General features: G+C 41.6%; 1 long non-coding RNA gene across 2 annotated transcripts; it reads right to left on the bottom strand.

Annotated features, from left to right (window-relative positions):
- Positions 1 to 19,073: 19,073 nt before the first annotated feature.
- Positions 19,074 to 22,233, bottom strand: LOC107129209 (uncharacterized). 2 transcript variants are annotated; one of them, XR_012432540.1, is made up of 3 exons: positions 22,005 to 22,233; positions 21,746 to 21,839; positions 19,074 to 19,776 (listed from the first exon to the last, which is right to left on the bottom strand). It is a non-coding gene; the product is annotated as an uncharacterized lncRNA (long non-coding RNA). The 2 variants fall into 2 exon arrangements; XR_010585704.2 differs by lacking the exon at positions 21,746 to 21,839.
- Between the last annotated feature and the right edge of the window lie 3,616 nt (positions 22,234 to 25,849).

Raw genomic sequence — 25,849 nt, forward strand, 5'->3', positions numbered from 1 at the left:
TTTCCTTTATTTTAGCCATTCACGTGGGCAGTAGTATCATATTGTGGCTTTAATTTGCATTTCTCATAATGTGGTCCATTATGTGAGAGAGAAAATTAATTTCTTGCTAGTTTAATGTGTAAAGTCTCTTAATAGAATGGCAATGTCCAGTCTCCTCTTCATGAAAACTTAGTATCAGGAAAAGTGGTGCTTCACTAGAACAACTTTAAAAATCACATGAGCATTGCTAATTATGTAACTGAACTCTCTCTCCCTCCTCTCTCTCCCCTCTCTCTTCATCTTCCTCTTCTGTCCTCCTCTGCCCCCTTTTTGTTTGGCTCTTAGGAAACTCAAAGGCAGATCTGTAGTTCTTCATTATGTTATAATATCAGCTTCATCCTTTTAAATCTGATCTTCATTTTCCTTTTCTTCTAACTCTTAACCTATCTTTCCCAACATTTTTAAATAAATTTTTTAAATATCCAGAAAAGATAAAATGATTTCATAGTTAAAACCCATATATCCACCATCTGTCTCTACAATTAACCTTTCTCTGTACTTGCTTTCTCACATAACTATCCATGTAGCCATCCCTCTTTTCAATCATCAACCTATCTTATTTTATTTCTTTTTTTGAGATGCAGTCTTGCTCTGTTGCCCAGGCTGGAGTGTAGTGGCATGATCTCGGCTCACTGCAACCTCCACCTCCTAGGTTCAAGCAATTCTCCTACCTCAGCCTCCCAAGTAGCTGGGATTACAGGCGTCTGCCACCACACTCAGGTAATTTTTGTGTTTTTGGTAGAGATGGGGTTTCACCATGTTGGCCAGGCTGATCTTGAACTCCTGACCTCAAGTGATCTGCCTGCCTCAGCCTCCCAAAGTGCTGAGACTAAAGGCATGAGCCACCGTGCCCAGCCCCATCTTATTTTTTAAAAATATATTTCAAAGGGAGCAGCAAACATCTATATACTTCACCCCTAAACATTTTAGTGTGCATATTATTAACCGGAGTTCAATATTTGGTTATGTACAGTTCTTTTTTGTTTAGTGAGGTAAAACTGACATACAGCAAAGTACACATACCTTAAGTGTACCATTCAACGATTTTTTTTTTGATTAATGGAAATATTTGTGTAACACAAATCTTCATCAGGACATAGAATAAATATTACTATCATTCCAGAAAGTTTCCTCATGTCCCTTCTCTCATCCCTATAATCTCAGAGGCAACTACTGTTCTGATTTTTTCCCCACCATAAATTAGTTTTGCCAGTTTTAGCACTTAATATAAATGAAATCACACACTATATGTATTTTTGTTTTGTTTGTTTTGTTTTGTTTTGTTTTTTTGAGATAGAGTCTTGCTCTGTCACCCAGGCTAGAGTGCAGTGGCGCGAACTCGGCTCACTGCAACCTCTGCTTCCCAGGTTGAAGAGATTCTCCTGCCTCAGCCTCCTGTGTAGCTGGGGTTATTGGCATGTGCCACCACACCAGGCTAATTTTTGTATTTTTAGTAGAGATGGGGTTTCGCCATGTTGGCCAGGCTGGTCTTGAACTCCTAGCCTCAAGTGATACACCCACTTTGGCCTCCCAAAGTGCTGGGATTACAGGCATGAGCCACCACTCATGGCCTACACACAGTATATGCTTTTATATGCCTTCTTCCACTCAGCATGTTTTAAAGATTCATCCACGCTATTACATGTACCGGAATTTGTTTCTTTATATTGTTGAGTAGTAGTCTATTAAATGAGTATTCCTTAGTTTGTTTTGCAATTAAACCTGCTATGATGGTTTTTGTGTAAGTCTCTTTGTGGAAATGCTTTTGTAACTCTTGGCTATCTACCTAGGAGAGGAATTGCTGGGTCACAGGGCAGGTATGTGTTTAGTCACGTAAGAAATTGTCAGACTTCTTCACAAAGTGGTTGCACCACCAACAGTGTATGAGAGTTCAGGTTGTCCTGTGTTGTCTCAACATTTAGTGCAGTTGTTTTCTTTATTTTAGCCATTCATGTGGGCAGTAGTTATCATGTTGTGGCTTTAATTTGCATTTACCTAATGATTAACAATGTTGAGCATCTTTTAAAGTGGTTATGGGTCATTTATGTATCTTCCTTAATGAACCGTTTGTTAAAGTCAATCCAGGTTGATTTTTTTTTTTTTTTTTGGTTAATTTTGAGATATAGGAGCCCTTTACATATCCTATATATGAATTCTTTGTCATATGATTTGCAAATATTTTATCTCTGTCTATGGATTGCTTCTGTATTCAAGTGTGACCTGTATTTTGATCTGTGTTCCCTTTGGCTTTGGCCTCATTATTCATGTTCCTGCCTCCTCAGTACAGTGAAAGACTGCCATGCACTCACTTGCCCATAATAATGATTAGCTTGTTCCTATCTGATTTTCTGGAGATGTGGGAAGAGACAGGAAGATGCTTATGTGGATGGTCTGTGGGTCTGGAGTGGTCTCAATGGGCTTGATAGGCCTCCAGGGCTCATCTTCAGCACTTTGGAAGAATATCTGTGCTCGACAACCATTTGAAGGTTGAGATGTTAGACTGTGATGAGTTCTAGAGACAGCAGGGCTGTGCTCTGGGTCTTTTGGTAAATTTGATTCATGGTTTCTCATTTCTGAATGGATCCCAGTTGCTAAGAGGAGCCTTTCTTTTATTTCCTTCTAAACTGTGTCCCCTACCTTTCCTCCTCTTTGCTCAGCAAAGAGAATGGGCTTTGGAATCAGACCTTGTGTGTATGTATTTAGTACGTATTTATAAGAGTGTAAGTATTTTTTCTAGTTAAAAAGTAACATAATCTCATTATCAAACATTCTGATAATATACACATATATAGTTTTAGAAAACGTATACTCTCCTGTGTCTTGACTGTGATGGCAACTATGCAACTGTATGCAATGGTCAAAACTCATAGCACTAAAAGGGTACATTTTGTTGTATATAAATTGTATTTCAATAAACCCGACTTTAAAAAATGTTCCTTTAAAACAAAGTCTTAAATTTCTTCATTGATTTTAAATTAGTCCTTCCAACTTCTCTCAAGCTTTCTTATCCAATTTATCTCTTTTCTACATTATTGAGGCTTTTTACCTTTGTGATGCTGTTTTGAAAGCTTGTTTAGCTCTCCTGTAAATTGTCATACTGGATTCTTTGTTCCCATTCTCCCAACTTTGCTGCATATTTTATTCCCTTGAATTGACACTCTGTTGAGCTAGCCTCAGCTGTGCTTAACAAACAAAATGTATGGCTGTTTCACTTGCTCTTTTTGTGCCAGTAGAGGTCTGATCAAGGCAACTAATTGTAGTGAGCAAGATAAGAGAAAAGCTGATCCTGAGCCCTTGTGTCATGGTTAAACAGAACTCCTTTAAAATCTTCTAGGTTGTTGCTTCCACCACGAACATAGGACTTGGAACAATTCTTATGTTCAAAAATAAGTGTAACACAAGCCCACGGTAGAACCTGTTATAGCTATTTGTTGCAACTCCTTTAAAAGATGTTCAGCTATTTGAGGATGTATGCTGATCGTATGTCCTAATTTTCTAGGACAGTCTGAATTTCAAATATTTCATGCCAAATTCCCTCTAAGACACTCATATTCAGTATAACAGACGATGTATCTTGATTTGGGTTCATAAAATACAGTTGACAGATTAATAAATTTATTCATTTGTTCTTTAGCTATTTTTCCATTCTGCAAGTATTTACTGAGCATCTACTACTGAGTGCCAGGCTCCGTAGTAGGCTCTGGAGAAAGAGATACATAAAATCATTCTTGAGAAGTTAATATTGGAGATAGATAGACAGGCTAAGATATGAATTCAGTTCCTCCAGGGCATGATAGCATACAGGAAAAGCCCAAATCTAAGGCAATTCCTGTACCATAAAATTTATTGAGAAAACTTTTCTACTTTATTGTGTGTATGTATATATTTTAATCATATAAGTAATATAAAGTTGTTTTCTAATACTAGCATTTGGAAGATCTCATTAGACCACTATCTATAAAAATATTGAGTATTTACATACATGTATTATACACACGTATATGTTTTTTAATAGGAGATATTGCACTCTATTCTCAGTGCTTTCGCTAGTATAGCTTTTGGTTAGAAATCTTCCTCTGACTAGCTTGACAACATTGCAATTACTTTCAATAACAGCTGGCAGGTAATGAATTCTGCCAAATGTCAGGTAATTTGCACACACCCTTTCTAATGCTCATACAATTCAGTGGAGTAGGCATCGTTCTCTGCATTTTATAGACTAGGTGGAGACGGGTTTTACAGAAGGTGAGTGACCTGTCTGGAGCCACCAGCCCACTGGAGGTGGCAGGCAATCTAATCTGCCTCTGCCTGACTGAAAGCAGTGTGCTCTTACGCTCTTCTCCAAACCACACAGCCCTCATTGTTGGCATGCTTTTAACTCTGTATCTGGGATGCATTTATTTAAATCTCTGTGGCCACTGGAAAAGAAAGTGAGAAAGAGGGAAGTAATTAGGATGCAGTTACTGCCAAAGCAACCCTTGTAATCCAATATTCTTGCTGCAGCCAGAGTGTTCCCTTTAAATGCCAGTTGGGCCATGTCTCTCCACTGCTCTGAACCTTTCTGGTGCTCCCATCAGTTTGAGGCACACCAGCCCATTCTTATTTATCCAGCTCCATGTAGTTGTACTATCACCTGGAGCCACCTCAGCCACGCAGGGCTCTTTTTGTCTTTTTCTTCCTCCTACGTGCTCTCTCCCACTCCCGGGCCCTTGCTCACAGATCCTTTTGCTTGGAATGCTCCCAGACGCCCTCCCACCTTCTTCCCATCCATTTAACTCTGTCTGTGGCTCTCAGAACCCTGTGGCCCCCTTTAGAAAGCCTGTCCCTGCTGTGCCAACCATCCTTACATATCCTCACATATGCATCCCTCTTCATGGAGGCCATTATTAGGTTGTAATTTACAGATAGATGCAATCGGATTCTCTGACAATGTCTCCTCCGGTTCTAGGAAGACAGAAGACAGGAACTCTGCAGCTTTTGCTTACCTTATTCCAGGCCTTAGCACTGTTTGGACAAATGGTAGGCACTCAAAAATAATTGTTGAAGAAATGAATCCTTCAGATCTCAGTCTTTCCTGTCACCCCCACTAGATTAGGACCCCCTGTCCTACTGTCATAGGACCCTGAACTTTTCCTGTCTAGCCCAGTGGCTATATACTTGTCTGATTATTTGTTTATGTATCTCCTCCCTGAGGGTCTCATGGAGGCAGGATCTGTGTTTACTTTCCCCACCATTTGAGTTTAGCACAGTGGCTGCAGAAAGTATGCCTTCAATAAATTTTTGTTGGATGAATAAGCTTGGGACTGACTGATCTAAAAGGGAGTTAATCAGAAGCGAGAGTGTCAATGTTACAAAAAGTGGCTTATTATCTAGTAATTCAAACTGTATTAATTAATCATCTAGTAATATTATTAGCAAGTTCTTAGCTGAATAAAACATTATTGCTACAAACAATGGCTAATAAATCCCCTTCCTATAATAGAATCAGCTCTCTGGTCATGAAGGTAAATTACTTCTGTTCTAGGCAAAGGCTGATTTTCTATGAGAAGGTTAAGTTTCTGCAGTTCTCCTTCGCAGAACCCCTTCCCAGGCCCTGGGACGGGCCTTTGCAATGTGTACACTGGGTCAGATGGTTTTTGTAAAATTGGCAAAAGGGATTTTAAATCACAATTACTCGAGGCCTCTGACTTTCCTTTCATCATCTTGTCAGGGGGATTAGAGTGGCCAAGGGTATCCTGGGGCTTTGGCCAAGGGGAAGTTGAGTTGGAGACATATTTAGTTTGACTTTTGTGGGATATATTTATGTGGTTCATAGACACTTCTGTGTATAGTTATTTCTAGTAGTCCCATTGTCAGAATGGCTTCTGGGCATAACCCTGCTTTCCGCTGTGACAACTCACCTGATATTGTGACACAAGGTGATGGCCATTATCAACAAGGATCCTTCTGAATCACATGCTTTGGAGCTGTAGGTGTGGAGTTATTGGTAGTGGCTTCTCTCTTATCCCTGTACTTCCTAATATTTTTTTTCTTGAAAATGACCTTTTGATCTTCACTCCCCCAGTCCATCCACTAGCGGAGTCAGCCTCTGATTCCCTGCCTTATCATCCTTTCAGGTATCATCTGAAATACCTGGAGGGACTCCTCTTGTGGATGAGAGGGGTACAAATGCTTTGCTTGTGGTATCAGCACAATCTTCATGGCAGAGACATCTCACTGGGCACCTTCTGCAAGTCATCCCTCCCTGCTTCCTTGTCCTTCTGATATCATCTGTTGGAATGTGACTCTTGGAATCCATAGGCCAAAAGGCTTGCTGCTGTCTCTTCAAGATTCAAAACAAACCTTCAAAACTGTGCCCTTATAAAAACATTATAGTAATAAAAGGAAGACAACAGAGTGAGAAGGAGGCAGAGAGAGAAGAAAGGGGGAAGAATATTAAGGATGGGGTTTAAGAAGATTAGGGAAAATGATGATGATGGTAGTAGATGGATGGTTGAGAAAGATGCAGAAAAGAAAACAAATCTGAGATCTTCCTTTGCTAGCTATGCATGTGTGGATTCAGGTCACAATAGAACACTAATGAGAATCCTTATCCAGAGTTGGTTTCATGTCAGGTGCCAAGATAAGGACATCACACGCATCATCTCTCACCTGGATCATGGTAGTCGTTTCTTAACTGGTTTCTTTGTTTCCACCCTTACCTTCCTAAGCGTATTCTCAACCCAGCCGCCAGAGAGATTCTATTAAAGTGTATGTCATGCCATGCCACTCCTGTGCTCAAAACCCACCAATCTCCTACTCTCTGACCTCATTTCCCTCCACTGTGCTCCACCTTCGGTTGGCTCCAGCCACACTCACTGTTCCTCAAACATTCAGGTTTGCTTCTGCCTCAGGGCCTCTGTGCAGACTGTTCCCTCTGCCTGGAAGGCTGTCCGCCTGGTGTCTACCTGTCACTTTCATGTCCATAGAGTCACCTTCTCACTCAGGCTGTTGGTCACTCCATCTAAAATAAAAGCCCTCCCCAATGCTGCCGAGCTCTTTCCTTGTAACATGATATATAATTATATATAATTAAATATATATATGATATCTATTTATTTTTGTTGTCTATCTTCTTCCACTGGAACGAAAGCTCTAGGGCAAAGATTTTATTTGCTCACTGCTGTATCCCCTGTTCAAGGATAGTGCCTGGCACATAGTAAGAGTATACTAAATATTTGTTCAACAAATGACTCCATGAGGTAGGGAGATAGGTGCTGTTTTATGTTTTTTTGTTTGTTTGTTTTTTTGTTTTGAGACAGAGTTTCACTTTTGTCACCCAGACAGGAGTGCAGTGGTGTGATCTTGGCTCACTGCAACCTCCACCTCCCGGGTTCAGTGATTCTCTTGCTTCGGCCTCCCGAATAGCTGGGATTACAGGCACCCGCCCCCACCCCTGGCTAATTTTTGTATTTTTAGTAGAGATGAGGTTTCACCATGTTGGCCAGGCTGGTCTCGAACTCCTGACCTCAGGTGATCCACCTGCCTTGGCCTCCCAAAGTGCTGGGACTACCGGTGTGATCCACTGTGCCCAGCCAGTGCTATTATTAAGCACATTTTGTAGATGATAAAATTTGGACTTACAGGTGTAAAGTAACTTGCCCAAGATTGTATGGTTAAGTGAAAGAGCAAATGTTGAACCCAGCCATGGCTGTTTTTTTTTCTTTTTTCTTTTTTTTTGACGGACTCTTGTTCTGTCGCCCAGGCTGGAGTGCAGTGGTGCAATCTCAGCTCACTGCAACCTCTGCCTCCCAGGTTTCAAGAGATTCTCCTGCCTCAGCCTCCTGAGTAGCTGGGATTACAGGCGCATGCCACCATGCCTGGCTAATTATCATATTTTTTTTTAGTAGAGATGGGGTTTCACCATGTTGGTCACCAGGCTGGACTCGAACTCCTGACCTCATGATCTGCCCACCTCAGCCTCCCAAAGTGCTGGGATTACACGCGTGAGCCACTGTGCCCGGCCAAGCCATGGCTGTTTTTAAAATCTGTGCTTATAAACACCTCACTGTCATGTTGTCTTCCTCTTGCTACAAGCAGCTGAGCTTAGTATAAGAAAATAGCATTTCTCACACCAGTCTTTCTTTATGGTTAACCAGACCACTAGAGCTTCAGATGGCCTTCCTGGGTTGCAGGTTGAGTGTTTGTTGACAGAAAGGGGTAAAGAACAAAGTCATAATGCATGTGATATATGGGGAAGTGAAAGAACAACTTTAGTCCATTTGGTTAAGAATAGGAATATGAACTTATGAGGCCAACCTCACCTGGGGTTTCTGATGTGGGAAGGGGCTGCCTCATCAGTGCAGGGTCACCCATAAGCAGGCATGGGCACTGGCAGAGCAGGGGCACCAAAAGAATCAGAGTAACATTACGTGGGTAATAGTTGGCTATTTGATATTTTCAAAAACATCTAAAATGTGTCCTTGTAGGAAAAACCAGAACTTTGCTGGACTTCCTTATAGGCATGTGCATGATGGCATTGTTTCCTACATTAAATTACATATGGAAGCACCATCAACTTTGCAGTGCCCAGAGTCTCTGAAGGTCTTAATCTGGCCCTGCTGATCATGGCTGATAGGGCAGTGAACTCATTTCCTCTATCATATACTTTCAAATATGTGTGTGTGTGTGTGGGTGGGTGGGGGAGTCCCATTATGTAATGAGAGGTAAATGGGATAAGAACAGTTTCTGTGTAAATCCTTGAGGAATAATAGTGGTCTTTGGGGAAGGTTGGTCTAATTCAGTTATTAACATTAGGGTTAGTGTTCTGAAAAGTTCCTATTTCTCCTTCAACACCTTCCCTGCTGTTACCTTTGTGAAACTTTCTTTTCCCAGTTCCCTGCTCTCGCCTCCCCCACAATCATCCACCCCTCTTCTGTGCAAAGTATTATTATATTTATCATGTTACATCATGCTTCCTTGTATTCACTTCTGATTCCCTGTGAGGCTCAGAGCTCCTGGAAACATATCTCTTGTTCATTATCTTATCTCATTCATCTTTGTATCGAGCACAGTCCCTGAGACCTACTGGAGGCTCTGAGATTATGCCGCAGACAGTTAAAACCAGACTCTGGAGGCTAGGGGAGTTTCTAAGAAAAAGATGTCCTTTGGTGACTCCACTTTTAAGACATGTCAGGTGTCTAACACTGCCCCCACCCCCAGCAGGATAGATGAGATTGAGCTCCTCATTTCTCCTCACAGCTTTTCTGCTAGGCTGCTTGGTGACTCACAGCAGGAAGAGGAGGCATTGGTGCTAAACTGTCCCCTAACACCTCCTCCACCATGCACCAAAAAACCAAAAATCACAAAAAAAACTAGCTGAGATACCTTTGGGTTGCCAGGCCCATCACTTTCGGCATTTCATTTCCTTATTCTATAGAAGTCATGAGTTGAAATGGGAGACATAAGTTTCCTTCAGACTCTAAACTCTCTGAGTCTTTGATTCTACTGCTGGGCAATGGTCAGCTCATACTCCTGCCCTCCTCCCACTCTGCAGAGCAGATCAGGCCTGGTTCCCAAGGAATAAGACCTGCACCCATCCCAGCCCCTGGGGCTGCCCTTCTGTAGTATGTCTTTCCTTGCTATCTGCCTGTGTGCTCTCCTGCTGTACCTTTCGTTCTGTGGATCAAGCCTGCTCTCAATGGCCATTTTAACCAGATTTTATCTCTGTAAAAATGGTAAGTGATAAATTTAGAACATTACATATACCGTGATGCTATTTATGTGTTTTATTTTAAACTTCATATGCCGGCCTTTTGTCTGCTTGCTCTCAAATCCATTCCAGACCATCCTCTATCTGGGCTTTGTATCCTTGGGAACTACTTTTTCCAGGCTCATTTCCAGACTGGCTAAAGAGAGCCAGTGACAGACACTGGAGAATGAGGGTGAGAAGAAGCCAGGTTATGTCTCCCTTTCTCCCTGCTTTACATGATGTCTGATAGGTCTCGTCCATGTCTCCACCTACTGCCAGATAGCCTCTTCCTCCACTGCTCCCGATTTAGCTGGAAGTGTTGCCATGGTCCCAGATTCTTCCAGTTGACCCAAGCTCCTGGGCTCTGGTCACTCCGCTTCCTCCCTCTGTCCCTCCAGCCCCAGGGTTGATAGTAGCTTCCTGCTGTTCTCTGGCCACTGAACTCCCCCACCATCTGTGTTAAATTCCCTCTGTTTGCAATGTCATATCTAGCACAGCTCTGCCTTTTGATTGCACTCTGACTAAAACACTCTGAATGTATATGCACAAAACCACAAATACTTGAGTATTCATCTGAATACACATGTATGAAAGCACATAATGTATGAAGATATATACATGTATGAAAACACACAGGAGAAGATCTAGAAGTTTACACATGAAACTGTTAAGAGCGGAGCGTGTGTCTGGGAAAGGAATGGGACTGGGCTGGTGTGGAGTTGTGAAGGGGGACCATGGCTTTTTAAAAAGTAGCTTTATTGTGGCATCATTTACATGTAAAAGACTGTAGCTTTTATATGAGTTTGAGTTTTTTACAATGAACTTGTATTCACATGTTGTTTATATAATATGAAAAATAACTAGTTAAAAATATTAACAGCAGAAGTGGGGAATATATTAAGTGCTTTAGCCTAAGCTGTAAGCCATGTAGGGAAAGCTCTGCAGAGCTGCTGACATTCATAAATGTTACTATTTACCGTGTTCCAGGCACTATGCTAGGCCTTGAAGGGCTATCAGTGAACAATATGGGCATGATCCCTCCTGTGTTATCTGCAGTAATTAAATACACAATTTGTGTCAACCTTTATTCATTATGAAGAAGTAAAGAAGGCAACACCAGGCCTAATCTAGGCAGTATAGGCTTCCTTGAGGCCATGACTCACCAGCTAACACCCAAAACTGAGTAAAAACAGCTTAGTTACTGGAGAGACACGCACAGGCAGTGGGGGACAGTCAAGCTGAGCTGATGCTGATTGCTTCCCTGGTTCCTATGCTCAGGGAAGCTGTTCTAACAAGAGAGAGTTCTTTAGAAGGTGTTTCTCATTGGAAACTGGTGGAGGTGTGGGGGTCGCCAGTCCATTGGAAGTGTGTGTAAATTCTGGGAGGAGTCTGTCAGGGCCGTCGCCATGCCTCCCACAATGCTGGACTCACTGTCTGCACCCCGGGTGGCTCTCGCCTGAGAAGAGGAAGCCAGTGGCATGCATCTTGCAGTGGTTGACAAGGCTGTTTGAAGGTGGCTCAAAAGCTAAGGACACTCTGGAATCAACAATGATGCCAAAGGTGCTGATGTCTATCAACCCCCTCTTCCTTTGATAGGAGCAACTGATACTTCTCTCAGTCTTTAGCATAGTAGCATACAATGTTCAGGATGAGGCCTCGGTTCATCTTCCATCCATATTTCCAGCCATAAGTTCTCCTTGAAAAGAAATGCTGAAACTTGTGGTTAAAAGGTGCTCATGGCACAGGTTTCATTCTTCCAGAGCTTGTATTTTTCCTCTTTTTTGCGTAATTCAATTCAAACGTTTTTTGCTTGAGTCTCGGTTTAACAAATTTATAGATGTTTTGGCTATGGCTGTCATCCCCTTTTTTTATTAATCTCCTTATTTTCACCAATCTCCTTATTTTATTGTAAGCCACCAATTTTTTTCATGAGATTAGATTACTTATAAAGTAGCCCATTAATTGCAATTATAGTTTAATTACAGCATGTCTAGGTCTCTCCAGACCATATAAAATCAGGTTACATTTCCTTTTGATGTCCAAATTACAAAGGTAACAACATGCTCTTAGCTTGACCTCAGTGTCCTCCAGCTATTTCTAGGCGTCTCCAATGGGGTGTGTCATTCATGCTTATAAACCAGCTGCCATGACCGCGTGAATCCACCTGGTCCTTTCTCTCCTGCTCTGGTTCCTCCAGGTCTCCTTTCTGCAGGGCCACATGGAAATCCTCAGTGCTGTCACAGCCCATCATGAAAGCAGTGCTGATTAAGCTCAAAACACAGTGCTGCCCTGTGCTGCCTGGTGGGGGTGAGGGGAAGCCGGTCCATTGGAAGTGTGTGTAGATTCTGGGAGGAGTGTGTTAGGGCAGTTGCCATGCTTTCCCCAGTGCTGGACCCACTGTCCATACCCCAGGTGACTCTCACCTAAGAAAAGGAAACTAGTGCCATGCATCTTGCAGTGGCCTGCCAGTCCAGCCAGTCCTCAGGTTGTCAGAGCAGAGGGGGTTTTATGCACAAGCAGGGAAAATGGCCTCTCTTCTCAGCTCTGAGCTACGCTTTGTCACCTGGGAGCTGAAGCAATGATGCTTGGAACAGAGAACCATAAAGGGTTTTTTGTGGACAGTTTCCCTACTTTCTGGCTCGTATGCATCTAACCATTGGGGTCTAAAACCAAATCCAAAGAGCTAGGAAGGAAGAGAATCCATACCATCCTTCCAACCTCCTCCTCTTGGTTCTCAGCTGTCTCAGCAACACTTGGTTCTACTCCCCAGGTCACAAAGCAAAACTTACCAACCATATCAACAGAGACAAACAGATACTCTTGTGTCTGCGAGCATGTAAGTGTGCTGATGGGTGTCTATGCTAACAGTCTACAATTAGGTTCGACTGGTCAAAATATATTTTATATGCTACTTAATAGTTTTAATTCACTCTAATAACTGAAATATCTGGTTTTAAGTAGATTCTGAAGAGAAAAGCTCCACGTTACAATGTCTTTCCCCAAAAGACAGAACCTACATACACCTTGATGTCATGTAATTCACAGGAGCTGCCAACGGGTAAGAACCTGTTTGTTGTGGGAAGAAACAAGAGCTCCTCCCCACTTCCCGTGCAGGGCTGGGGTACGTAGCTGTGGTTTACGAACAAGGCCTGAGGTCTAGCAATGTTCTTGCACATGTGAGGCCTGGTTTTGCCTCAAAGTAGAACTTCTGAAACAGAAAGTTTCCTTAGCCCCCTCGCAGGACATGCGACAGATGTGCGGTTCGCCTGTTCAGTGTTCCACTGCTCAAACCCCTAGGGGGAGCGTGCAGACAGGCAGGTCGTGGGGAGCTCCGAACAACTGACATTTTTCTCCGTCTTTAGTAGAGGAGCGTGGAGTGTTAAAGACGAGTCCTTGGTTCATCTTCCATATTTCCAGCCATGAGTTCTCCCTGAAAAGAAATGCTGAAACTTTTAGTTAAAAGGTACCCATGGAGCTCCGACCTAACAGCAGTGCCTAGGGTTGTCTTTACAGCTCCCGAAGCCCCAGTGGGCGTGTATTACTGTGTGCTCTTTCAGTTTTGTCATCTGCAGGCCAACTGGTGTTAATCAGCTCAATTAGACCCTCTGCCTTATCAAAAGGACAGAGGGCTTTCTGTATCCTCAGTTCTTGCCCTAGTGTACCAGAAAGAATCGGATAACACGTAAGCTTTGGAAGATGGGTGCAAGGTTTTATTGAGTGGTGGAGGTTGCTCTCAGCAAGGTGGATGGGGAGCCAGAAGGGGGTTGGAGTGGGAAGGTGGTCTTCCCCTGGAGTCAGGCTGTCCAGCGGCCAGACTCTCCTCTGACTGCCCCGACCGAATTTTCTGCCTCATCTTGTCTTAAGGGCCTGCTGTTGTCTGCTGGTGACTGTCGGTGTGCTCTTCTGCACCTCTGCTCATCTCAACATCCAACTGCTTGTGTCCATGCCCACTAGGGTCTCGGGGATTTTATGGGCACAGGATGGGGGTGTGGTGGGCCAGAGTGGTCTTGGAAAATGCAACATTTGGGCATGAAAACGGGGTGCCTGTTCTCACTTAGGTCTGTGGGCACAAGCCTGAGGGTGGAGCCCTCGCCAGGAATTCTGCCCTTCTCTACCCAACACTTCTCTGTCCACCTCCTGTCACTTCTACTGTTTCCTGGTGAAAATAGTAATACTGATAATGAGTTGGGGTGGGACGGTGACCTCTCAAAACATTTATCATTTTCTCATTTAACAATGATGGTGTCACTTCCTGTTAGGGGCTTTGGGGAATAAAAATACTTAAAAAAAAATATAAAACATAGGCCAGGTGCGGTGGCTCACGCCTGTAATCCCAGCACTTTGGGAGGCCGAGACGGGCAGATCACAAGATCAGGAGATCAAGACCATCCCGGCTAACACGGTGAAACCCCGTCTCTACTAAAAATACAAAAATTAGCTGGGCGAGGTGGCGGGCGCCTGTAGTCCCAGCTACTTGGGAGGCTGAGGCAGGAGAATGGCGTACACACGGGAGGCGGAGCTTGCAGTGAGTGGAGATTGCGCCACTGCGCTCCAGCCTGGGTGACAGAGCGAGACTCGGTCTCAAAAAAAAAAAAAAAAAAAAAAAAAAAAATATATATATATATATATATATATATATATATACACACACACATTCTCTTTGGAAATTTACAATTTAAAAAAAAAAAAAACCAACACGATTCTTTAGTGAGTACTTATCCAGGCACTGTTTAATTTATACTCAACATGGAGCCTCTCAGTCAATTGTCACATAAGGTAGAAGCTACCATAGCTTCATTTTATGAATGAGGAAACTGAGGTGTAGACAGGTTGAGCAGCTCGCTCAAGGACACAGCAGAGCCAAGATTCAGACCTGGATATCCAGATGCTGAGACTTTTGCTGTTATCTGATGCACTGTTCCCTTCATCTCCTTTAATTAAAAATTCTAAGACTTTTGCCAGTCAGTTCATCAAATTCCCGTCAGTACGTATTTGAACACAGCGCAATCTGTAAGTTGGTGTAAAAGCAGTCATTGACTGGCAAGAATTCTAAGGGTAATCTCATCAAATTACAATGTTCCATCTTTCTGAGTAGAAATTTGGGTTAAAAGCTTTAAATTCTTAAAAGATAACACAGCCTCTAAAAAAACCCTACCACTGGTTTTATTTATATCTACTTGTGTTACGATATGGAAACTTAGTTTTATAAGTAACTGCCAACCTGTCTTCCAAAGTGGCTGTATCATTTTGCATTCCCACCAGCAATGAATGAGAATTCCTGTTGCTCCTCACCCTTGGCAGCATTTGGGATTGTCATATTCTGGATTTTGGCCGTTCCTATAGGTGTGTGTAATGGTATCTCATTGTTGTTTTAATTGACATTTTCCTGATGACAGATGATGTGAAGCATCTTTTCATATGCTTATTTGCTATCTATGTATCTTCTTTGATGATGTGTCTTGTCAAGCTCTTTGGCCCACTATTCAAAGGAGTTGTTTTCTTATTGTTGAGTTTTAATAGTTTAAATATAGAGAGAAATAAAGGAGGTCTGTTTACTAATCAAGATGTATAATCATTTTAAGAGCTAGTTGATAGTAAATATAAGTTATTTTCTCTAAATTTGATAATATAGAAATCTATTTCTAATATAATAATAGTGAGATACTGTATTCTTGTAGGGAAATTTTTTCTAAAAAGCATGGCAAAGCTCTGATGATTCTATAATGGGCTCAAAGCGTTGGATTTGTTAGATGTTGATGATGTTGATGAGTTATGATCTAACATCATCTAACATGATCAAACATGATCATCGTCATGACTCGTGATGAGAGAAAGCACAGCATAGTGGTTAAGAGTATGGATGCTGGAGTTCAAGTCCCAGTGTTGCCACTTATTATTTGTGTGACATTGGGCAAAACTCAACCAGTCTGGCCTCAGTTTCCTAACCTGAAATATGGGGAGACCAATATTACCTACCATTGTGGACTGAATGTTTGTGTCCCCCAAAATGCATATGTTGAACCCCTAACCCCCAGTGTAGCTGTATTTGGATATGGTGGCTCTAAGAAAGTAATTAAGGTTGAATGAGGTGTTAAAGATGGAGCCCTGATCCCATAAATTAGTATCTTCATAAGAAGAGACACCAGAGAGCTCACTCACTCTGAGGAACACAGAGGAAAGGCCAGGTGAGCACACAGTGAGAAGGCAGCTGTCTGCCACCTATGAGGAGAGCCCTCACCAGACACCAGCTCTACTATACCTTGGTCTTGAACTTCCAGTCTCTGGAACTGTAAGAAAATAAATGATTGTTGTTTAAGCCACCTAGTCCATGGTGTTTTGTTATGGCAGCCCAAGCTGACTAAGATACCTGCCTTGTAGGGCTGTTGAAGGATGAAATGAGTCGATACACATGAAGAGCTTTGCACAGTGTCTGACACATGGGAAGCACTGTATAAGGGTTAGCTGGAATTGCTGACCTCAGATCTGTGGATCTGGGGTTTGAGAATTGGTGATGTTCTGCAAAAGTGTGACATACATAATTGTACTGAGTTTTGAAAAACGTATTTGTATAACTAATTTTAAATTAATTAAGTGGGAAGATATTTTCATTCTAAAGTCAACCCAGTTGGATGAGAATAAACATACCAATCTAGGTTAGGGCCAATATCTCATGCCTTCCTCCTTTCCTCCACTTCTCCTTGATCCCCTCTTCCCTATATATAACCTCTAACCAACAATAAGCAAGTTGTAATGGGTCTCTGGGGAAAGAGAAGACAGAACAGGAAATGTCTGCATAGATAGAGGAAGCCTGTAAAACACAGATGATGGTTGTAATTTTAGGAGTTCAAATATAAATGGCATCAAGTTGAACTCTAATTTTAAAATAGTAGAGGCTGAAATGCTTAAATGTTAGTCTTTAAATGATTATTTTTTCCTTTTATTGTATTTGATTTGTACATATTTGGATCTTTAAATCTTTGGATAACTATCATAAAAGTCAATTTAGGATGGAAGAATTATTTTTTTGTGAAGGGTCAGGGAGCCATGAACAAAAAAACAACTGCTTTAGATAATTATTATAATATACTTCAAGTTCCAAAGTATCACCTTAAAGGGGGAAGAGGAAGAAAAGCTCGACAAGCAGGAAGAAAGAGGGAGAAACGTAAAGAAAGAGAAAGAAAAAGAAAGGGAGAAAAGAAATAGAAAAAGAAGAGAAAAGAGGAAATAGAAGCAAGGGAATAAAAAGAACGTTGTAATAAAATTTGGTTCTATAGGTTTTGAGAGGTTTTTGTCAAGGTCATTTGTAAGGTTCCTCCAGGGGAAAGGAACAACAATTTTCTGCACCTTTTAAAAATGTAGATGAACTAATTGGTCAGTGTTTATATGGCTTCCACTGTCCACACCCTTGGAAGAACAATTTTTGGCCTGCCTGTGTGACAGATATCTTGGCCCTCCAGGTTTGGAGATGTAGCACTCGGTCGAATTTTAGCAGTAAGATTTAGACTGGTGAATGACTGTCCCACTTTCTCCTTCCTCAAATACATGGATGGGGAAGACCTTCCCTGTGCTGGGGGATTCCATCTGGCCCACCCGTTGCTTGCCTGGGATTGAGACTCTGCAAGCTGCTGTCTCTACAGGGCTTGGGTCCTGATAGAAGCCAACTGAGAGACAGTGGCATTTAGGACTATACGTGTGGGCATATGAAGGACACAGAGAATGACTGAGAGAGATATCTTTACCTCCCTTCCTGTCTTCTTTAGGCTCCCATCCAGCAAGAATATACCCTTCCAGGTTTTTACAGTTTGGGAGTAGAGAATGAAAATTTTTAATTAGTTCAATCCGTATTTATTGAGCATATACTATGTTACAGGCAATGTGGATACAGATAGGCATTGCAGAAAATATCAAAGTTCCTGCCTCCTTGAGTCTGCAGTCAGGAAGGCAATAAATATCCCTTATTTGGGCAGTTTTGTACTCCTCCAATATGTGACCAAATATGGGCACATCTTCCAAAACACAGACTGACCCCTGTCCCCTTTGTGTAAATAAAGAGAGAAATCTGTGATGACCAGGAAATAAATAATCTGAAAGGCAACTGTTCATGTTCTTATTTGTAAGAAGACTTTTAAGGGGTTGGGTGTGGTGGCACATGCCTGTGATGCCAGCCCTTTGGGAGGCTGAGGCAGGAGGATTGGGAGCCCAGGTGTTCAAAACCAGCCTGGGCAACACAGTGAGACCCTGTCTCTACCGATCAGGAAAAAACAAACAAACTTAAAATATCGTATTTAAAAAATAACCCTTAAACATTATTTCGCTTTAACTCAACCCTCATGCAGTCAAAGCAAAACAAAACAGAAAATTTGCTAACCTTTAAACCCAGGACAGGATCTTTTACAAGGACAGCCCTTGCAACCTCCTGGGAGAAAGTTCATTCTCTGGGTTTCGGCTATAGCAGCCTCTCTCCCTTGTTTCTTACTTAGTTCGAAGTTCCCGCACCAGTGTGGCATGCTGGACCCATTGACCTCGTGGTGTGGAATCAGAAGCAAGTTCTAAAAGTGTGTTCCTTCTGGTCGTTCTGGTTGCTGTGGAGCCTTTCCATCTTCATCACCTTCTGAGCTGGCCTGAAGCTTCACCATGGCTCCTTGGGGAGGAGTTGCCTATTAATCACCCCATCTCTGGTCTTACTCACCAGCAGAGCACTGATTATGTTCAGGCATAACAACCCCCACCCCCATTCTCCTCCATCTAAGAATAATGGCAATCTCTCCCTCCTGGCCAAGTGATCCACTTAAAGAGGTGTTTGTGACTTGTTCTACAATTAAGTAAGTGGGTCAAGAGACTGGCAGAAAGGCCTGCAGGTGTTTCCTTCCCCTTAAAATGAGACTTATGAAAAGAGATACGTTTTGTGTCTGCATACTTTTTGCGTTTGCATTTTGCATGGCATGATAGCAGCCACCTTGCAGCTACCTTTGAGCCAGCTGGAGGACGAAACTGATAGGCTGAGGATGGCAGGGTAGAAAGTGGGAAAGAATTTGGGCCTTTGATTATGAATCAAGCTGCTGAATTAACTGACTCTAGGACTACCCTACTCAAGATGTCTCATTATATAATACTCTGTATTTTCCTTTGCTTATATCAGTTGAGTCAGTATCTTCCATTATGCATAACTGGAGGCCTCCTGATTCACCTGCCTATGTCCACTAATATGGGCACCAAAGAGTCTCAGATGATGGTCATGGGTAGGTTTCTGTTTGGCTATTCTGCAATTTCAGGAAGAAAATGACAGGATAAGAAATTCATGCTGTTACTTGTTAATTAACTGTTAATTAAATTTTTATTTTGAGATAACTGTAGATTCACATGCAGTTGTAAGAAATAAGACAGAGATATCCTGTGTGTGCTTCAAGCATGTTCCCCCAGTGGTAACATCTTGCAAAGCTATAGTACAGTATCACAATGTTGATTTCTACCCCTCTACCTCACTTCAGAGCATATCCATGTATATACATTTTATAATTTAGGCTTCATAAGTTCCTACTTTAAAAACAAACAAACAAAAAAGAGCGGAACTGGTAACCTATAGTAAATACATCTTTGATATTCAAGTTATGTTACTTGGATTGAGCTTTGTACCTTTCCAAGGCACTTTCTAGTCCACTATCTCTCTTAAGGCTTAAGACAGCTGTGATTAAGTGAACAAACAGATGAACAAATGAAACAAACATCTATACAATCAGAAGTTAAGGGAGGTTCAAAATAGGCACTGCCACAGAGTAACTGTTAGAGAAGGAGTTCCATGGTACAAACTCTGCACTCTCCATCTGGGAATGGTGGCAGAGTCCTTGAAGTGTTTTCCCTCTCCAGCCGGTCCCCACCAGAACTGATAATTAAATTCTTCTTGTCAAAGGACAGGATTGGTTCTGGAACAGGTGATTTCAGCATTGTGGTGAGTAGTATTGTGGAAGATGGCAAGCACTGTATAAGATGGATCCTTTTATGATCATCACCTGTCACGCAAAAAGGTTTGTTATTTTGTGATGATTTCCATGAAATCTCGTGGACTCTATTGGGGGAAAATGACAAAGCAAGAATTAACAAATAAAGATAAGAGATGGGCCAAAGTTATCTGTTGGACACACCATGGGTGGACATTCCTTGTCCCCTTGCTGCTCTCCTTCTTATAGGGCAAGAGTGAGAACAACCTAGTGAGTGGGAGGATAATCAGACTTCTTGAGTAACATTGGTGTGGGGTTAGACACTGGCTCTCTGAGTTGCCTGGGAAAGTCAACTGTTCAGCACCTGAAGGCACTGGGATCCGTGGAAGGGAGAAACTGGTCTCATGAGCAGTTTGGGCGAACCCCTCCTGTGGGGACAAGGTTGGGGGCCTCAGGTGCCAACGGGCTTATTATGCAGGCAATGCAGGTGAGCCACCTAGGTCAGTTGTTGCCAATCCTAGGTCAGTTGTTGCCAATCCTGATTGTGGCAGTGTACGTTTTATTCATCTTCAGATCCCCAGCTCTTAGCACACAGCCTGGCATACGATAGGTACATGAGCAATGTCTGATAATGTAATGATTGAATGTGCTTTTGTGCCAATTAAAAATAAGTAATTTTGGTTTTGCTCATGGAAGGACAGGAGGGCTAATAATAGACATTGGTGCCTATGTTTCTTGAATCCCTGAAAGACAGTATGCACATTCTGCCCCTACTTTGGTAAAACCTCTCTGAAGAGTCCACAACTCTATGAAGAGGCTTCCTGGTTCAAGCAATATTTTTATTGAATGTTTACTATTTCCTCGCACCACTGGCCAATAAAGTCAGTGTCTGGGATTTGTTATACTGGCACTGAGACACTCTGTAAAGGAAGGCTCTGCTGGTGACAGCAACTGTGGAATTTCCCACAACCACTCTAACAATCTTTTTGAATCTTCAGTACTTTTATTGAATTAGATATATAGTACAGTGGGACACTAGCCACTGTTTGTAAATTTTTCATAAAAACAATTTGGAAAATGACACCCCTTAAACAATTTTATTTATTTATTTATTTATTTATTTATTTATTTATTTATCTTTGAGATGCAGTTTTGCTTCTGTTGCCCAGGCTGGAGTGCAATGGTGTGATCTTGGCTCACTGCAACCTCTGCCTCCCGGGTTCAAGTGATTCTCCTGCCTCAGCCTCCCAAGTAGCCGGGATTACAGGCATGCACCATCATGCCCGGCTAATTTTTTTTTCTTTTTTTGTATTTAGTAAACACAGGGTTTCACCATGTTGGCCAAGCTGGTCTCGAACTCCTGACCTCAGGTGATCCACCCTCCTCGGCCTCCCAGAGTGCTGGGATTACAGACATGAGCCACTGAGCCCAGCCAACAATTTTCTTTAGAGCAGTGTTTCTTATCACTGCTGAAAAGTCCTTTTAAGACTATTTCCTCCACAGAATCCTGTTCTGAAAGATTTTGTTTATAAATACATATTACATATTTTTGTTAAATAATAATCTTCCCAAGAGGAAATCAAGGAGTCAAGAAATTTTTTTTTAACTAAAAGTATCCTTGAGGTTGTATTTTAAGTAAACAAACAATTATCTTTAAGTTTCCTAAAACTTAAAGTTTCAGTTTCAGTAAAAACTGAAAATAACTAGAAGAATTCTCATCCTCTTTCTACCCTTGCTTCCCTCCCCACCCTCGCCCCCAGACACTGGTTATTACTTTCCTCAGCTGTTGGGATTCTGGGTATTCTAAGTTTGAAACTAGAGTTCCAGAAACACCAGGCAGATAGGGTAAAATTAACAAAGGCCTGTGGATTCTCCTAGGTTTTTTGCTATCCATTTACCCTCCCTACTGTTAATGGGTCTTTTACTGTGGCAGTTATCCCTGCCTCAAAGTCTCCCAAACTAGGGAAGATTCACCCCAGCTTTTTGCTAAGATAACATCAAAAGAGGCCATAAGCAAGCTGGCATAGCCAACACCTCTCACCTTAAGGAACTGTCTCCTGAGATGTAGAATAAGTCACTTGTCCTCTTTAAATCTCTTCACCATGGTTTTGCTTGATTCCCCCATCCTGAAGTTGCTGCTTTAAGATGGGGGGAAATGTTCTCGAGCAAAAGTATAACAAAACAGCAAGTAACAGCAATTTTTTTTTTTTAACAGAAAAAGGATTATTTTTATTACTTTCATACATTGCCACAGCACTGTTTGGGAAAGATTAGAATCAATAGGAGTTTGGAAATCTGACCTTGGCTGGTGGAAGAATAGAAAGAATCTGGTTCTTCTTAATTTCCCATTCAGGTTCTCAGTGTTCCAGGAAGCAGTTTGCTCAAGTTTTTTTTCTCCATTTAGCTCTCCTGAATGCCCGGCTTCAGTGCCTGGGCATTGCTGCCAAGGATCCCGCTGGTGCATTCAGTTGCCATTCAAGGAAACAGTCCTCCACACTGCCTCGCACTTGGAAGTTTGTCTTACAGCATAAAACAGGTGGAAGGACATTCTGCCTTTAGAGTTCTGCTGGCATGTCTTACCACTTCTGCTGTCCAATGCCAAGAATGACAAAAATCTTTTGTGTATGTTTGGGGGTGGGAAAGACCAGATATAACTGGGAACAGCAGTTAACTTGTTGTTCAGACAAGATTCCCAGGGCAGCTGTTATAACTCAGGCAGCAATAACTCTAACACTTGGCTCTGCTGCTAGGATGGATTGATGGAAACTTTGGACAAATCATCAACAGAAATTATGTTCTCATGAGACTATTGAATATACTATGGATCAATTTAAAGATAATCACATATTCACTAGACTTACAACAAGGAAATACAATAAGCATATTAATCAACCGGGGTTGTGTTTACACTTTCATTTCTAAACATCTGCTTTCAGTGAAGTAATTAGTATCTGTTGGCAAAAATTTGAATTGACACAGGACTTGCAATCTGTAGCTACAATTGAGACAGGATTACCTTTTTATGTGCTGACACTCACAATCTTCTTTAAACTAACAATTTAGTCAACTTCATGATGGAATTCTAAGTTCTAATTTGTGAACTTGCCAACTGTTTGTCCTTTGCCAAAGACCTTTACCCCGTGCTTAATTTTTAGTCTTGACACGTATGTGTACACACACATAAACAATCTTTTTGTATTTTTTATACAAAGAAAAAGATTATGTTACTATTCAAATGGTAGTTATTTACACTAAATTAAGTTTACACTTCAGTAGAAGATAAAAATGTGACTAATTGAAATAAATAATTCCTGGAAAGAGAATTCTCAACATAAAGTTACATGAATCTCAACACTGTCTGTTAAATCGCAAGACTTTCTAAATCTTATTAATGTGCATCGATTTAAAAAAGTAGTTCCAGCTGGGCGTGGTGGCTCACGCCTATAATTCCAACACTTTGGGATGCCGAGACAGGCAGATCACCTGAGGTCAGGAGATCAAGACCATCTTGGCCAACATGATAAAACCCCATCTCTACTAAAAATACAAAAATTAGCAGGACGTGGCAGCACGTACCTGTAATCCCAGCTACTCGGGAAGCTGAGGCAGAAGAATTGCTTGAACCCAGGAGGTGGAGGCTGCAGTGAGCCGAGATCTCACCACTGTACTCCAGCCTGGGCGACAGAGTGAGACTCCATCAAAAAAAAAAAAAAAAAAAAAAAGTTCCTTGGTTGTGCCTTCTTCCTTTCCATTTTGTTAAACATAACCAGACCAAAATTACAATTGCCCCCATTGTAGAATGAGTTGAATGTGGGCATTATTGATACAGTTAATGATTCTGTGTCACCAGCAAAGCATAGGATTAAAATTGACCTTGGCTTAAGTTGACTTAAACATTTTAATTTGGCCATTAAATTGATGCTGGAAAGTCGGGACACACCGCATGGTTAACAGCCATCTGGCCTGCCTGTCTCCTATCCTGACAACTACCTTGGCTTACCTACTGGTCTCATCTTTTCTCTCTCATCATTGCCTCCACCAGGATTCCTAAGTCAAAGCCCAGCATGGCCCTCTGCTGTTGTACTGGCCAATCTGGTCTATGCTCTACAGCTGCCAGTCTTCTTTGTCACTCCTGGTGCCTCAACAGGCCCAGCAGCCTCTGCCAGTTCTGCAGTTCACTTCCTAACTGACGCCTCAGCAACTCTTGTGGTGTCTTCTGCCATCATATTTCACTTCCATTAAGGCCCTAAATCTCTGACACATCTGCTTTCTGCCTCTCTTGACAGTTCTCAGCTCAGCTGCTAGCACTTCCATATACCCACATAAAGCCAAACCACAAGGTAAACTCATGGCCCTACCACACTGACTTTGGTTATTTCTCTGACCCCTTGGACATGGCACTGATACTTGATCTTGCTGGGACTCTTCCTTAGAGAATTTTCCCCCTTGCTACCTTGAGGTAGGGAGCACCCACGTCATTTCTGCTCTCGGAATGGACAGTGATGGGGCTGCCTCCTGCCTCCTGTTGCCTTCTCTTACCACCTCTGAGTCAGGCCAGCCCAGCAGGTTCCCTGGTTCAGATTCACTAGAATGCTTTTATTACCACCTGCTTATCTGTCCTCCACAATCGCAGCACTTTTTTTTTTTTTTTTTTTTTTTGACAGGTTGACAATGTTTCCTTTGCTGGGTTTTAGGTGAAAAATGCCCACAGATCAGAGTAGATGTGATTAATGTAAGTGGGGAAATAAAACTTACTGTGGAGCAAGAGGTATGGGAAAGATCAGATGAGAGAATCTAAATGGAGATATTAGTAGGAGTAAGTAAGAATGAATAGAAGTGAAATGAAAGACTTCGGGGGGATGGGAATATGTAAGAATGAGATTGTGAATATTAAGAGATTATCCTTGATCGTGAAATCCAACCTACTCAGAACCTTGACATTTGACTGGTTACATGCCTTACACACTTAACATACTTTAACAACCCATTTTATTTAATAGATAAATGTCCTAGAAAAATTAATGAGAATAAAATTAAGGAAGGAAGTTTTCTAATTCCTTAAATATAATTAGTGAAGTCCATGGAGGTAAGGCTGATATGTAGATCAGAAAAGAAAAAAAAACCTATAGCTTTAACATGAATTTTAAACATAATTTTATCACATCCCAAAGACATGATACAATTGGTGTCTATGAGTGCAAACATCTTGAGTAACAGTGTGCTAAAATGTTACATGCTAGGATGGTTTTTCACAAAAGTAGATTGTTTCTTTTTGAAATAAGACAGTATACCACAACTCCCCCAGCAATAAATTAGGATTATTCCCTCCATGACAAAGAAGGGGAAATGGGTTATTCACAGGCAAATCATTATAAATAATCCATTATTCATATAAATTTATGTTTTTAGAAAGGGAATATTGGTTAAAAAAAGATATTAAATGACTGGGCAATCACCAAAATTTATTTTATAGCTCTAGCACATGTGTTGTCTATATCCCTGATCACACTTTTAAATTGGCTTCAATGTAAATGATGGCTTAAAAAGAATTTTAGGCCGTCTCTTTTGAAATTGTGGACCAGGGTTGGTAATAGTGGGAGGATGAGGGAGGTGGGTTGGGTGTGGCATCCTTTGTGCTACTATAAAGCTCTCAATGTTATAAGGGACATTATATTTTTTATTACACTTAACTACTTTCCAGACCACTAATTATTTGTATCTGTGATCAGGAATTTAAAAAACCTCTACAATTCAATTGTTGTTGTTGTTTTTCTGACGAAGATTGAGGAGGTTCCCATTCCAGCAGGAGTAGCTTAAAAAAATAAAAGCTAAAAAAATTAAAAGATTGAGGAGGATTCTGCAGCTTGCAGCTTTAGTAAAGGGCCCTATCCTTATAACAGAAGGATCCAGGAATAATTTTTAAAACTGCCAAAAAATCTGCAGGTGATTCTAACACAGTATGCCTACATCAGTAGTCCTTATCGTTCACCTACATAGAGAAGTTTCTACAATGTGCTCCTGAATCTCCATGGCACAGATCATGGAAGTGGATCCTATTTCACCCCAAAAGCAATATCATAATCAGGGGAGGGGCCTATCAGCAAGGACTCAGAAGTAAATAAATTATAGATGTGAACAAAGTGTG

Source organism: Macaca fascicularis, chromosome 3 (genome assembly GCF_037993035.2).
Source record: "Macaca fascicularis isolate 582-1 chromosome 3, T2T-MFA8v1.1".
NCBI classification, from domain to species: domain Eukaryota; kingdom Metazoa; phylum Chordata; class Mammalia; order Primates; family Cercopithecidae; genus Macaca; species Macaca fascicularis.